This window comes from Micropterus dolomieu, linkage group LG04, assembly GCF_021292245.1.
Source record: "Micropterus dolomieu isolate WLL.071019.BEF.003 ecotype Adirondacks linkage group LG04, ASM2129224v1, whole genome shotgun sequence".
NCBI classification, from domain to species: domain Eukaryota; kingdom Metazoa; phylum Chordata; class Actinopteri; order Centrarchiformes; family Centrarchidae; genus Micropterus; species Micropterus dolomieu.
In genome coordinates, this window is record NC_060153.1 from 24,474,326 (window position 1) to 24,491,220 (window position 16,895).

At 42.0% G+C, this 16,895-nt stretch overlaps 1 protein-coding gene and 1 long non-coding RNA gene across 3 annotated transcripts in view; one reads left to right on the forward strand and one right to left on the reverse strand.

Moving 5' to 3' along the window:
- LOC123970010 overlaps positions 1-16,895 on the reverse strand; it is a 112,115-nt gene that overhangs the window by 84,975 nt on the left and 10,245 nt on the right. The window lies entirely within an intron of this gene.
- The window catches only part of xylt1 (xylosyltransferase I), a 95,568-nt gene that overhangs the window by 20,333 nt on the left and 58,340 nt on the right, over positions 1-16,895 (forward strand). The gene's annotated exons all lie outside the window — the stretch shown is intronic.

The window sequence follows — 16,895 nt, forward strand, 5'->3', positions numbered from 1 at the left end:
TGTAGTTTGGGCCCGGCTGGCAAAGACTTTGTGGTTGGAGACCGTTTCTGGAAACTAACCTAAGTCCAAATGGCCTCCACGTATGCAGGGATCAGGTCTGTAATTTTCCCCTCTGTTGGTGAAGTTAGAGGTAAGCTGAAAACACTGATCAAGCTGGTTTTATCAAGCATCTCTTAACAGGAGCTCTGATTTAGGGTTACACTGAAGAGGATGGTTGAGGGAATCTGACCAATAATCCCAGTTCTCCACTGCCACCTAAAACAGGTTGGGATTCCTTTGGTTTGATTATTCACCCTGATGGATATTTGTTTCTGTTAGATATGTGTTTGTATTACCCACATCTGAATAGCATTTCAGTGTGGCCCATGCTTTAGATTAGGAGAGAATTTGTTATGTTTCGTAATACTATTCAACAATAACACACTCTTAGACAGGCCAATGATATATATATATATATAATAATGATCATCGTCGTAAATGCAGAGAAATGCATAGAAAATTATGCAAAGGGCATTTATAATTTACATTTCAGCTCATGTTTTTTTGGTACCAACCACATTGTGCTAGTAGCACAGTATTGGTGTGCGATCTCTAACATATATGGCAACTGTAAGTCGCTTTGGATAAAAGCCTCAGCTAAATGAATAAAATGTTAATGTATTTAAAACTGTCAACACCATGATCAGATTGTTCCTGTTCCTGGATGTCTACTTGTTTGGACAACATTTCATATTTTGTGAACTTTGACTTCTTTAATGAAATTTCTTATTTAAGTAAAATATTAAACCATTTTGTTATTGGTACCAACACTGGAGTTGCAACCAAAACCAATTGGATTTGAATGTTTCACGCACAATGAGGAGTAAATATAAATAGGGATATATACATTATGTCAGAAAACATTAATTGTCGCCTTGGGGGCACTGTAAACGCAACCTTGACGCATTATTAAGTTGCTGACACATCCAGCACACACCCAGAAATTCTTTTGGAGTTGTGTTTCTGGCCACCTGATGAATGTAAGTCCAATAATCACTCTCCTATTAGCTCTGTTTTTGGTCTCCACCAACTCCTTATCTGGCTCTAAAGTTGCTAAATGCTCCACAATGTTAGCTAGTCACTAAATTTGCCTGTCCGCTATTTGTGCTGGACACATAGCGACTAACGCTCTCATCAGAGCTTTTGCGCTAAAAGCAGCTGCCTGCTGTTTCTGGAAATGAGGTTGAAAGACACTAAAATGCTCAGTAGAGCAAAGGGGAACTGCAGAGTTGGGTGATAATAATCTGTGGGTTCGCCACTAAAAGCAACACCTTTCACATTACACTGTCATTTGATCCATTGTTTATTTGAAAATATTCTTTAGTGTTGCTGAATAAAAATATGTTTAAAGGAACCATTGGTAACAATAGGATTCAAGTGGTTTATATTTCCTGTAAGAATACCTTAAATGTGGTAACAGGGTGGTGTTTGACTTAGAAGGTCATAGCTACACAATTACCTAATAGTTCACTTTACATACTCATGACACAGTTGCCAGTACATTGTATGTGAGAGAATCAAGGTTTGTGTTCATGGTCAAGGTCATGTATTCCCATTGCTAGGAGGTCAGGAAGCAGTTCAGCTGAGGTTGCCTTTGCCTCAGGGGAGCTACTGTACGGGATGTTGGAAGGAACGCTGGAGACAGTCAGGGCTTACTTGATGTACACACCTGCAAACAACCCACACAAATGCATACACGTGCATACCCACTCCGACGCACTCTTCAGCGTTCCCTGGGTACTGAAGGCGCCCACCTACAGAATGCATAAAATCATAAAATACTCTTCCTTCCTGCGTTTCAAAAAAACACTCACCCACACAATCTCCCTCTCACAAACATGCAAGTACAGAAAGGTCTCCCTCTCCCTGCTCCTTGGCTCATGCACGACACACACACACACTCTGAGGGTAAATAAAATTATAAAACACTCTGTGCACCACATGAATTGCTGCTCTTCAGTATTCCTGTTAAACCACCAGGACCAGCCAGAGAGCTCCTACACATTACTGAACAGGTGTTTTTCTCCGTCAGCAGTGCATTTAGATCCTGTCTGTCCTTCCTGCCTGCCTGCCTGCCTCCACCAAATGCCTCAAGTGCGGAGCTTGTGAGGCCTGAACACGGAGAGACACCTTAATGCTGTCACGTTTGCATCCTTCTCCTAGACTACTTCCTCATCCTCTTCATCCCTGCATGCTCCCACTTCTCCTCTTCCTGGTCTTCCTCTCCTGCCTTCTTTTCTCCCATCTCAAGTGGGGATGTCTTAGCGCACCGCTGGGTTGCTTACTGGTCCTCCAGACGCCGCAGGCCTCCCAAATAAAGCTTCAATGAGGAGCCCTGCAGAGGCTGTCGCTGCCAGGGAGAAATTGCGCTGTAATTGAGCTGCTTGATAATAATACGTTCTTCTCTCTGATTTCCTACAAGCGGTGAATCATCAAAACCATAATCATCGTGCCGTCACATCAGCAACGCTCCGCAGACGCTTCCACGCCGCCGCCGCCGGAGTTGACCTGCTGTTTCACACGACTCTCGCTGCCTCTCGCTCGTCAATTGCTCTCGTTCCACTTATTTTATTCCCATTTCCTCTCTCTTTCACTTTCCTCTCGCTCTGTCCTCACCACTACTCCCTCCTCTCATCTGTCTCCAACCATCCTTCCCATTTCTGTTCCATTTCATTGGGTGGCATGCCTCAGAGGTATACAGAAATTACAATGTACGAAAAAAAACGCACGTGCGTGTGTGTGTGTGTGTGTAGAGGGAGGGGAGGGGGGAAGAGAAGATAATTAGGATGCGTGATTGTGTGAGCACAATGTCAAATGCCTTTTTGCTAGGTACTTAAGGCATTCATGGCAGGAAGCGGGGAGGCTTGATCATTTTTGTGCAACAGTTTGAGTTTCCTTTTTCGAAAATGATCTGAATTTTAAACATTTTGAACATTTAACCCATGAGTGGCCGCTTCTTTTCTTTCTCTCTCCATTCTGCAAAATATTCTCATGTTCCTGCATACACATAAAACTTTAATAGCACATGAAGGCCTCTGTGTTTCCCTCCATGGCATTTGCAGGCAGTTTGTTGAAGGTGAGGAAATGTGTGTGTGTGTGTGCATGTTCATGTAAATGTGAGAAAGGATGAGATTTGGATGAAATTGTAGCTGAGCAATATTGGAAAGGAGGAATATTAAAAAAAGGCTTTGTGGCATGAAGGAAAAAACTGAGACAGAGGGTTAATCGACTCCCAGACAAATGAACTCAGATGTAAAGAAAAAAATGTTTAAACCACTAGGAAAAGTGAAGCTCTTGCCAAGACAGGTTCTAGACTTGTGTGTATTTTTTGTGTGTATGTGTGTGCTGGAGAGCTACAGAACTAGTAGAGGGGAGTGAACGCATGGCTTTCAGTGCTTTAACCATCCTCATGAGAATTGCCTTCCCATAGATGAGAACCATTAGAAAAATCACTGGCTGCTTATTGGTGTCAGCACTCTATTCGTGTTTGTGTGTGCGTGTGTGTGTGTGTGTGTGTGTGTGTGTGTGTGTGAGAAAGCTCAAACAAAGAACAATACTACTCTTTTTTCTCACTCACTCTCTCCTCCGAATGACCAGTTTAGCTTTTTTTTTGAGGGGGGGGGTTTGACTTCTCTCTTTGTCCTCAAGTTTCCCCCTTAACTGCTATGAGTGAAAGCCGTTTTACTCCGGCAAATAGGCCTACAGCAATCTTTTTATGTAACTCTCATTTTATCCTCAGGATGGATGAATACGTCTTTTTTCACAGAGGCCCGAGCCGGTCTCACAGCACTCCTCCAGTAACTTTCATACATGCTTTTGAGAGGCTATCTCTGAACAAGGCTTGGCTGCTTCTATGGGGCTGAAATGTGAGGACACCGACCACATATCATACCTGTATGCAAAATAGTAGCAAGTAGATGGTTTACAGTATAAACTGCATCTATCTTGAGTTAGTGTGTTTATTAATATTAGCCTCCTGCACACATGCATGTGTTCCAGAGGTATATGGAGTACGTGGACATAATTGCCTTAACTGCTGAGAAAGAGATTTGGTCACGGCAATTATAATCCAGCCAGGCCACATCTGCTTGCTTAGCACTCAGTCTATTTGCCTAAAAGACACAAATGACTGCTATTTAACAGCAATAGAGGAGGACTGTAATGAGTTGGTAACTGTTTGCTTAATGTGAGTGTGTTGCTTTAAGGTGAGAAGAACAATCAAAGGAATAGGACTATATTTTCTCTGGCTTTAAGTCCAATGGCAGCAATGAAGATTAATGAGCATGAGCTTTTTTAGTGTCTCAAAACTATTATGCTACCTTTTTCATTCTGAATTTTCTTGTTTCCTTAAAGGTTAACTTTGGTATTTTTCAACCAGGACCCTATTTTCACATGTTTTTGTGTCCATGTGACTAATCGGGACAACATTTTTTAAACTGGTCCAGTATTGAGCGAGCGCACTGCAGTCGGCAGCAAAGTGACAGGGATGCAAAGTAATCCTTGCGGGTAATTGCGCCCCATCAAAGTCCGTCCACTAAAGTGCTTGTTTTTGCCACTGACAGGCTCAGATTATTAAGTGTCTGACAGTATTATGGAAATGATCACTACAGAGATAGAACTTTTTTTTTTTAAGAGTAAGATCCTTTTTGTTTAGCCAGAAATAGCTGCTATAGCGATCTTGTCAAAGCCAACTGACTCCCTTGACAAAAATAGAAATTTTACCTATCTGGTCAACCAATGCCGTGATCGGTTAGTTTGTGTTATTGTGTGACTTTGGTGTTTTTAACCCTTTAAAACACCAAAGTCACACAATAACACTAACAAACTGTCCAACCAAGTTGGTGGTAGACCACCAGCTTTATTCTGCAAAGTCAATATTTTTTTTTTTTATGAATGGAGTCTGTTGGCTTTGATGAGAGCACTATAGTGGCCAGGGTAGCTATTTCCTCCTGTTTCCAGTCTTTATGCTAAGCTAAGCTAACTGACTGCTGACTCCAGTGTCACCATCCAGACATGAGAGTGGTATTGATCTTCTCATCTAACTATTGGCAAGGAAGCAAATAATTGAATTTCTCAAAATGTCCAACTATTCATTCCTGGTTTTGATCACATTTAGGACATGACATTTATATAGGGCATAGGGAAACCTGATTATAGTTATTCATATCCCTGAATACATGAGTATGTCATTAATTAGGCTTCTGGTTGTCTATGTAAGCATGAGTATCTGTCATTTGTGAACCATTTGAATTGCCTCAGTCGTTGAGGACACTGCAGCTTTTACCACTCTGCTGGAATTTGAGACAGGAGCAACAAGGGACACCTATAAATCTTTATTACATGGTTTATTATCATAGTTTTTGTTTTTTCGACAACGACTGTATGTGTTTTGAGTGGAGGATACACCTTCACACATAACAGACAACGATTAGAAACCTGTAAACGCTGTTCACATCCCTCAGTGTCTCAGTTTCTCTCAGAGCAACCTTTTTTTTTTAAACCGACATTAAGATCCAGATTTCTAAAACCAGTATATGATATAGATTTGAGGTTTTAAACAGCACTTGACTGAATGATCTCAGCTCAAGGGCCACTTACTTCCTTCTTCTGGAGCTTACAACCGTATCACATAGTCCTCATAAGAACATGGAGTTTGCTCAGTGAGCCATGGATTTGTAGATGCTCAAACTTTCCGTTATACTGAGCACCATCTGCTAGTGAGGATGGGTTGATACGGCCGAGAGCTCCAGAATAAGCGAGCAAGTGGACCTTGAGACTAAAAAGACTAAAAAACACGATAATTATTGGGATATTAGTCTGTAAACATACTTGGAAATATTACACCAGAAGCTACAAGTCACAACTTGAGGAGAACTACAGCCATTACCATGGAGATTATTTATTTGAATAAATAAAATGTTTTTTGCATACTCCCCCTATATAGTAAAGTTGGTGTTAGTACAGTGTGTAGCTACACTGCTCCTCACAGTCACGTGTCTGGAACCCTTGTTGCATGCGATGCTCTCTGTGCAGTGGGTGTTAGTGTGCACTACTGACACTAGTTGAAATTCCTTTACATTTATTTGGCTTTTAAAAAAAATTGAGTAAGACCATAATCCCTGTGAGTACCACAATACTGCCATATGCTGAATTATAAATGCAGTGTGTTAGTGTCAGAGATGCCTGAGGTCAAACTAAGATCAAACAGTTTGTGTCACACATGTGCATTGCATACTGTATATAAAATGTACAGAAATGCAGTACAGAGTTATGTTACTTATGTCTAGTGAATGAAGGGTTTGGAGTTTATGATGGGCTGTGGCTGTGCAGATTCCTTATGTGCATGTGCGCGCATGTGTGTATGTGTGTACAGATGTGGGGTGGGAGTGAGGAGATAAGTGCATGCTGCACAGAACATCAAAGGTCAGGTAAGGTGATAGTTCTCTCTCGTGTGTGTGGGGCTCCACATGGCGTCCCAGCCTGCAGCGGGCCCGATGATTCAGAGGACACAGGCTGCATGATGTGCACTGTCTTTGACCCTTCTCTACAGCAGCTGTTAATATAACGCTGCAGTTGTGTGTTTGTTTATGTTGTTGTGGTGTGGTGATGAGGGGAGAGGGCAGTGTAAATGGGACTAAATGTGCATGTTTGTCACACACTATTCATGTCACTGTTAGTATGCATTCGTTGTGAATGATATGTACATCTCTGTAAGTTTTTCATATCGGTGTACAGCTGTGTGTATTTATTTAGCGCCCGCTGGGTCACCCCAGGCCTTCTATGCTCTTGCCAGTGCCCTGATTTGGCTCCCAGGGGCCCTGGAGAATATTTGCTGGGATATGCTGACAAATTGACGCTGCCGGACTGGCTAACTGCTCCTTCTGCGGCTGGCACCAGCTGCAACGTACCCTGAATACCAAGCGATGGCCGTGAGCACATTTCTCTCTGTTTCCCACAGGCACACACATGCACAAACAATATGACATCATTGTGCAAACCCAGAATTTCAGATGGGCCCAGCTTGAGGAAAAAGCCCCAAATCCAGCCTGAAATCTGGATCAAAAACCTAATCCTCAACTCTGGGGGATCTGATGTGAGTCGCTGCGGGGTCTGGCTATTGACCATTGCTCCATTTATCATTGCCCCTGTCTCCCTTTCTCTCCTTTTCTCTCTCTCTAGCTCGCTTTCTCAAATTTTGGACAGCTGTTTCACACTGTGAAAAGGGGGAAAGTAGCTTTAATTTTGCCAATAATGCCTCAGTCTGTGCATCTGCTGTGTCGGAGTGATTAGCACAGCAGAAGCTGTCTTTACTTTGGTGACATGCCCATATGGTTTCCGTATGTACTAGTAAGCATTAGGCTTGATCTGTCACTTTGTATTAGAAGTTGTTTTACATGGAAATATAATTGTTTCCCAAATCTTTCCCACAATACAGTGGGAACAGGGTACCTTAGAGTGTTTTGATGGAGGTATGTGTGCTTGTGGAGTTGATGTTGTTTTGGACATCAAAAATGGTTTAGAAAACCATTTAGAAAACAGACATCAGTGTAGAGGCCTGTATGTGTGAGTGTGTGTCTGTTTTTTGGGGGACATTGGCTACTTAATTGATACATGTGTGATAGATTCTTAAGTCTAATCTCCTATACCATACACGCATACACAAAAAGCAGTTTTTACATTCGAAGTGTGACTGAACCCAGTGACCCTCAGCTATACTCCTCAGTAAACATACTCCTTCTCGCTGCATCACAAACTCAAACATACACACACACACACACACACACACACACAGGGGGCTCTGTATGGCTCTTTAACAATTTCCTCTCAGACAGAGGGAGTTTAGCTCCAGCCCGGTTTCGGTTGCCACACAGTGCACCACTGTAGCCGGATAGCTGTGCCTTTAGCTTCCGGGCCTTTAGCTGCACCAATAATCAGCTAACCTCCACCACTTGCCAAGGCTAACCACATAATTACTGCACTCATCTGGCTGAATGCAGCGCAGAAGCATGATCCTGCAGTTGCAGAAAGCCGCTTTAGCCAAACCCTCGAGCACACAAGACTACAAGGCTAGAGCTCAGCCCTCATAACCCTCACTGCAGTGTGGTGAAGATAGAGCAGACTTTCTCAGCTTATCTTTCGCAGAAGGTCATGGATTAGCAATCCTGGGGCCTTGTAGCTCTGACTCATTCTTATGGATCAGCATCGAGCCCTGTCAACAAACCAGTATCGCAGTATGAACTGCTCGGAGTCGTGGTAGGAAAGTTTGATTGGTGGTGGTCGGACTTTGTTGGAACAGGATCGTACTGGCATTCCTTTGGAGGGCTGGAGAGTCACTCTGCTACACCAGCTCAGGAGAGGGGGTCAGACAGACTGAAGAAGCTAATGAATTAGTTTTTGGGTGCGTGGGAATGGCAGGAATTCATTAATTTGCCTGAGTTTCCTTTTACATAACCTAGTTTGTGTATATAGTATGTATGAGCGAGTGTACATTGATGACATGAATTTCCCCTGGCTACGTCCTGTCCCCACAACAGAAAAAGAAGAAGTAGACATAACCCAGCCAGGAAATTATTTAATTCAATGTCTCTCCTTGCAGTCATTCATGAAACACGGGGACTTTCAGAGCCTTCTGTTTTTTCCTGCACTGTACGTCAGTGAGTAACAGTGGAAATGTCATTATTGTAAGATCTAAAATAACAGGATTAGTGTGTCAGCTAAATAAATAATTTGCTATTTTCCTGTTCAGTCGCCTCTCTCTGCTCGATCTCAATGTCTGACCATCAGCTTACTCCAGAAAGACAAACCCCACACATCCCACAACGTTAAACAATGCTGTAGGGAAATAGTATAGTTGGTGCTGCCTGTGACATGTAGTCCTGTCAACCATAAACTTGGTTGCTCTCAATTTAATATTTTCATTTCAGTAACTTTTTTCTGCTTCATTAACTTTTCATAGATCGGGCAAATTAGAAAGGTTACACCACTCATCAGTGGCTACAACTAACTTTTATTTTCATTATCCATGAATTACTGAATTAGTTTATATAATAGAACAAAAGTAGCTCTGTTTTTAGAAATTTTTAAATCACTTGTTTTGCCCGGCAGTATAAACCTCAAAAGATTTTCAGTTTACTGTCATAGGAGACTAAGAAAACGAGAAAATTTCTGAAACTAGAACCAGCACATCTTTGACATTTTTTGCATAAGAGATGACTTATTCGGTTAATTGATTATCAGATTTTTTATATCAATTTTTGGTTGATTAACTTATTGATTAATTGACTAATTGTTTTAGCTCTAAACTCCCATCATCTCCAACATCTAATTGCACTCCATTTTTAATGAAAAAGACAGCTGTAGTCTGGTGGTGTTCTGTGGTTAAGCAAAGCAAACTTACAGAATGGCAAGTATGTGAAAAAAAAGTGATGTCAGTGTGTTGCTGTGATGATAACACTCAAACAAGCTGACCTTAAAGGCGCTGGCACATTCAAAGTGATCAAATGCTTTGAATCTCCCGCTTCTGTTCAAGTTGCACTTGAACACACCAAGACCAGAGCTGACACGTAACAGCACACACACAGAGCATACACACCACCAAAACTCCAGACGATTGTCGACCAAAGATATTCAACCACGGCTCAATGGCACCCAGTAGCCCCCAGTCAGCTTGGTGTGGCGGGCGCTTACGCATACTGGCTGTTAAAGAGAATTGCAACCAGAAAGGTAGTACCACAGCAAAGCACTTAAGTAATAGTAAATGTCCTGCTATGCCAATGGAAAACATGTAAAAGTTTTTGCCTTGTCAGACACTTTGTAGAAAAGTAATTTTCTCTTGTTTCTGTTGAGGCTGGAGATAAGCCAGGACTCCTGGTGCACTGAGGAACAACTTACAGATTATATACACTTTCTGTTATAGTAGAGAACAAACACACTCACACAGTGTTTCCATCACTTTCAAGGACATTACATTGACTTACATTTGTTTCCTTACTGTAAGCTTAACCTAAACCTAACCTTAAACCAGGTCTTACCAACCTAAAATGTAATGATGTACGTTATGGGGACCTTTAACCCCATAAGGAAGGCGGGTCCCAGATTTTTGTGTCCACAACAATATACCCCCCCACACACACACGCAAACATATACACATAAGTGTGCATGCTATAAGCTTAAGGAACATTGTGTAAGGTCTCAGGAATAGTCTTATGCAAAACATGAACTTAGACCCACACATAGCCTACTATACATACTGACCTACACAAACATATACAGTATGTGCACATATACTTTGTCAGCTGGTGTCAGGCGCAACATATAGACATCTAAAAGCTGATAGGAGCGCGTCACAGTTATTTTTTAAACAAATCTTGCTATTTCCTTTCAACACACTTATTTAAACCTTCCCATTTATTGAATTCCACGATTCAATTATGCATTTACCTCGCAGTATTTACTTTTGGCAAAAAAAAAACACCGTACATTATTAGTAAGATAACCCACTGTGCAAAACTGACAAGTACGAAAAAGAAAGGAAGAGAGAGGATGAGAGACGAAGGAGGCAAATGACAAACATGATGAAATAAAAAAAAGTTTTTTGGAATAACGCTGCGTGGGAGGAGATTTGGAGTGACCTAATTAAAATGTTGGAATCCTGAGAGGAATAAATTAAGAAAATGTCAGTTAGGCTGAGCCGGAGGAGGGGAGATTAAGAGGCGCAAGCTTGAATGCTGTCTTATTTCTGCTCTTCTCTTTTATCACTGCTGCATGGAACATTGGTCTTTAACGACAACATAGTCAGTTGGTGTAACATTAACCATTTGGGTATATGTAGAGTTTGCAATGGCATGTGCGAAAAGAAAAGGAATGTTGCAAGTCGAGACAGTTTTGAGCTTTAGGTGTAAAAAAAAAAAATAGAAAGTTGAATAGGTGTGTCTATTCTTCAGATTTCCTGAGGAAACCTTGAAATGGAAAGGCAAATCTGAGAATAAAAAAAAGAAAGAGAGAGACAGGAAGCTAGCAGTTTAAGCAGCTTAAGGTTTCTACATTGTTAAGGTATAGTTGCACCATGAAAGCCACCGGACTATTAGCATCATCTAGCTAGCATCCTTGCTGACTTCCTCCAGCCATCCCAGACACATTGCCCCTGTGGGGAAGCTCCATATGGGACCAACATGTTTCTTCTGTGCTGGGCAGGACAGGACCATACGGACGCTGTCGGACTGCATGTAGCGTGTATTAAAGCAAATGACAGCAATGGCAATGTGTCGAATGTGAACACAGAGGAGGAAAGGGATGGCATGAACAATGAGAGGGGGCTGAGCAGAATGAGGAGGGAGGGAGGAGGAGGAAGAAAGGACAGCTGGTACCAAGATTGGTGTTAGTTAAGGATGACTAAGTGACATGTTGACAAGAGACAGATAAGAGGACTCCATGGAACAAAGATGAAAAAGGAAAGTATCCAAGAGCCTCTGATGCCAGTGCGCTTTAGTAAAGTACAAGATCTTTGATTCTACTTCCCTTTGAAGTGATCCATGAAAATAACACCATGTGGCATGCATGAATTTCAGCATTGGATGGAAAAAAGATCCAGTCTGCCGCAGCGTCCCTAATGCTGAGCCTTCACAACCTACATTGACTTGCACAGCCGCAGCGTTCCATGTGATTTGATAACATCACACCGGTATGCACCTTCACACTGTTTGTGCAATAAGCACTCACTTTGCTTTCAGAAAGTTAACAATGAAAAACTTCTGCACCGAAAAGGATGTTATATCTAATGTATTGGGCAATAATCGCTTGCAAATGAACAGCAGTTTCAGTTTACATTTTCAAGCGAGCTGAAATGAAAGTGAATTGGCCCCTAACGCTTGCGTGCCACACTCCAGCACCCAGACCCACACTATAATCCAGGCGTGTAGGGTTTCTTCAGAAGGCATCCATTTCCCTGCTGCACTCCACAACAACAACAACAACAGGTCATTTGTTTCAATCTAACAAGAGATGGTTGCAACTATCTTTCTCTCAATTCCTCCCAAAACCTTGTGTCAGGCGGGGGAGACTTTACATAATTTCTGTCATCATTCCTTATCACAAACTTAAATCTCCTGTGGACTCTGAGGTGTGTGATGCTCTGCTCTCCTGTGCAGTATCATGCAGCAGTGGCTCTGTGTTGGTGGTTAGTAGTGTAACAATGGCTGTGGGGCTGCACTGTCACGCCTGTAATGAACAGCAGATCTCAGTGTGTAGCAGCTCATCTATTGGGATGTGTTTGTGTGTGTCTGTGCAGGGAACCACCGTTTCTGTTGAAAAAAATGTTTTGCTACGTTTTGTCGGCGCTGAACTCGCCCCAGGCTGGAGTCTTGCTTAATGTCCCACCCACGGCTGATTGGTTACAAGTCGCAGATAACAGCCAATCAAAACTCACGAGACTCCGGTGAACAGCGGAGCTGTGTGTTGAAGGGAAGGCAGCTGATATTACTAAAGCTTTTCATGAAAAAAACAAAATACATCCCCCCCCTTTGTTTTTTACACAAATCGCTCCCTGGACATTCCCATCAGCCTCTGCTGTTCTTTGTGTTTAGTGCGAATTAGCATATGTTAGCACACAGAATGATGCCGGGGGGCAGTCGTTGTTGACTAGCAGCTGTAACCTGGACAACACAGCTGTATTCTAACGTTAACACTAGCTTGTTACACGCTTGCTATTAACGTATTTGACAGTGGGTCTCCGACATTGACAGCGTTGCATTAAGAACAGAAAGACTAACTTATCAGTTAACTTGAATGCTTACAGGAACAGAGTTTTGTAGACTGACAAATAATTCATGTTGTGCTGCCACCTAAAAAAAAAGAGAAGAAGAAAAAATATATGTTCAAGGGTGTACGAACTTACACTGAAACTCCCCAGACAGGAGGCTCTGGTTGCATGTCAATACCACCTCCCATTGCTATAGCTGCTGATAGAAACATTCGTAAAGAAAATACCCTCTTAGATGTGTAACAGCGATGAAATGTCATCATTTATCAGAGTTACTTGTGCTCAATTAATTAAGTAATCTTGTGATGTCCTCCTGAATATATTCAATTCCACGGTAGTTGAAGGAAACATTTTATTTTGCAGAAATGTCATTGTAATGAAAACATAACAAGCGAGGGTGAACAGGATGCTGTTGTCTGGCAGAGAAAGAAAGCTGTTCTATCTCTCTCCATACCCTTTCTCACTATTGCATTTTTTAAAGCATTTTATCTCATTTGTGCAATTCCCTGCATCTTTTCTCCTCCGCTGTATGTCTGTGTCTCATTTGTCTATTTTTCCTCTTTCTGTTTTCCTCTTATTTTTTTTACTTCCACTTACTTTCACACAGTAGCTATGTCGCCTCAGCACTTCTCCCACTGTTTGTGTCTGCTGCGCCCAGTGTGTGTGTGTGTGTGTGTGTGTGTGTGTGTGTGTGTGTGTGTGTGTGTGTGTGTGTTTCTTTTCCTAGTGACATTTCCGTGCCAGGTGTGACAAATGGCAGGCAGAGAGGAAACATTTATTCCCTGTGGTGAGCTTAATTAGCCTATCAGCTAAGCCTTGGCACCAGCTTGTTTTGAAAACCACACACACACACACACACACACACACACACACACACACACACACACACACACAATTACATGGCACACATTTATCCTCAAGTAAGAATCCACCATCAGTTGCATATTCAGACACACACACACACACACACACACACACACACACAACAGACAAATCACTGTTGTACACGTTGTACACGAACCACATAGATAATAGTACAAAAAAAGTACAATTAAACAGTGTCTAAATCACAGCTCCAGTCCTTATTTTTCATCTCTGGCTTCACATCCAGAGAGACTCCGCTGTAGCCAACCTCATCTTTTCTCTATTAAAAGGTTAAATCATTTACAAATTACAGCTCTCTCCCTGCAGTTAGCATATGGTGGGTGTGCAGAGGCCATACAAGGCCAGCAGGCAAGACTGGCGGAGAAGAAATCGTATGCTTGTCTCTTCTGTGTGTGATTCTGTGAGCCGAATATCACATTCAGTGCAGTTGTACATCACCTATCCATCTGCGTGTGTCTGTGCACGCATGTGTGTACGTCTGGAAACATCTGCCCACTTCTGTGTTGGTCCATTGTTGTGCCAAAGCCAACATCTATAGCTAAGGGAAGTTTGGGGGGCGGTAGTGGTGGCGGTGGAGGAGGAAGAGGAGGAGAAGGAAGAGAAGAAGAAGGAGAAGGAGGTGTGTCCTGGTGTCCAGTAACCCTGCAGCCAAGCAAGAGAGCTGTAACACAGCACTGCTAATTACACACATACACAAGTGCATAAATGTGCTTTCAACTGAATGAGTGGTGTCTGAGGGCCTTTCTTTGTGTCTTTTTTCCTCAATCTGTGGAAATTACAGACATTATTGGCTGCAAAAGAGACTCCCTGTCTACCTCCGTCTTTTTTCTCTTTCTCACTGAGCCGGGGCCCTGGCATGTCCCTGTGTACCCCCGCTGAGGAGAAGGAAATGAAATCCAAAAATGTTGCTGATGTGTCTCCCTACTAAGCACTGGGTTTCTAGGCTTTGATGCCAGCCAGGTGGTGGAAGGGATATTAAGGTGCCCTTTAAAGGTAGAAATGGGGGACGTGAACATTGTAATTTGACCAAATTGTGTTGCGACTTGTTTTGGGTGTAGCCTGGTCCGGCAGCCCCGCTGGCAGAAAACGTCTTTTGATGTCAGGGTTAAAAGGTTTGGTGGGATTTTGGAGAGACTCCATGCTGTTCTGAGGTATGATTAGTGTTGGAAAGACACGCACGGTGCTTGTTTTTCTCCAGCACCTCAGCAGTTCAGCTGATTGCCATAATTGCTGGAGAATTGGATGCTATGTTTGCATGTAAATGATTGTTTAAATGCATATTAATGTGTTCGTAAAGTCAGGGTGAAGTAGGACCTGGGTTCAAGCATATATAAAAACTGATTATTTTGTGGTGATGTGAAGCAAGATCAAAAGTGGGCGTACCTACATTTTGTAGGTCGTTGCTGTCTTCTTTATCAAGGCAACAGAAACATCTCTGTTTGTCATGTTCTCTGCCTCTGCAAATTCTCTGGCATACAGCAGGAGTGGGCTTGTAGCCACGGTTAAACAGGAGTCTAAAAGTAACACGTGATCAACTGGTTAATGAAGACAATCCACTTTGTCCAGTCAGGGTTTGGCATTTGTAAAAATCCTTGCTGCCAGGTGGTTACAGTAGGAGTCATGATAAAGTCATGACAGAGGAGAAGCACAAAGCAGCTATGATTTGACATTTAACTTGCACATTTTTGCAACGCTGGCAACATGGCTCTTGGGATGGCAAATTCGGTTGGTCCGTCCGTCTCCGGCTGGCCCACCACTTTTTACCATACTGAAATATCCCAACAGCTATAGGACAGATTGCAATGGAAGTTTGTACAGACAGTCATGCTGATGATTCCTAATGACTTTGTTGATCCCCTCACCACCATAAGGTTGACAATTTGGGTTTTAGAGAGAAATGTCAGAACAGGGATGGATTGACATGAAATTTGGTCCAGACATTCATGTCCCCTTTTGGATAAATTGTAATATCTTCTAATAGCTTCATTCAGCACCATCATCAGGTTAAACTTTCAGTTTGTCCGATGCTTTATGACCAAGTACATGCATCACTGACATTTCCAACTACCCTTCCAGTACTTTATGTTCAGTGCCAGTTAAGAATTGTTAGCACTCTAAACTAAGATGGTGAACGTGGTAAACAATATACCTGCTAAACATCAGCATGTTAGCATCATCATTGTGAGCATGTTAGCATTCTGACTTGAGCATTTAATCACCACTCCACCTATAGCCATACAGCAGTATATGAAGTCATTAATATCTCATAATGACTTCAATATCAAGTTGGCACAGCTAGCTACTGTTTTAGATAAACTTCTGTGTTTGAATAAGAGCTTTACTGATTTTGAACAGTTGCGCTCTTCCCCCTCCTCATCCCTGTCTCTCTCTGTCACTGATATTCAATTGGTTTACACTTTTGAGTTATCACTCACCTGCATTATCTCTATAAATTTAAATAAAGACATTACATTTAAGAGCCAGTCAAATCAATCAAATCCTTATTGGCATGTCTTTTCTTTTAGACACAAAAAGATTTGCAAAAGTTGGGAATCTAGCTGTACCTTATCAATGACCTGAGCCACAGAGATCTACTTCTTTGATAGGACAACACTTTTCAGAGCAGTGTTGGAAAAAAGAACTATAGGTAACTGGTGCCAAAATTAATACTTGGGTCAAGCAGGGAAATCTCTGGCAGTTTTGTTACAAATTGGATAAGAATGAATCAATAGCTCCTTTTATAAATATGTTTACTATATGTATTGGGATAGAGAAACTCATTTTCACTGACAGATACTAAAGACTTGTTTTGTTGCTAAATTACCATTTTACATTTTCACCCTGCACATGTTATCATTAGACTGCTTTATCTTTGGATCCATTTGAGATCCATAAAACCATGAAAACAACTTAAAGTCTGAAATCTTCTTTCTGCCTCAGGATCTGCTGTGCTGGACAGTGGGGCCTTCAATCATTTTGAAGGTTTAATGATGCCGGTGTCAGACCAAAAGATCGTATCAGCTGTCTCTCCACTCGTTATTGCTAGCTTAGGTGCTTAACTCCTCACCTTCACTTTCTCCTCCTCCCCGTGCTTTCCCTGTTTTCCTCTGATCTTTATCTCTTTGCCATTTCATCAGACAGATAACTCGGTAGAGTTTTGTGACTTTAGAAATTTATCAACTACATTCCTCTGAAACCATAGATTTTTATTGG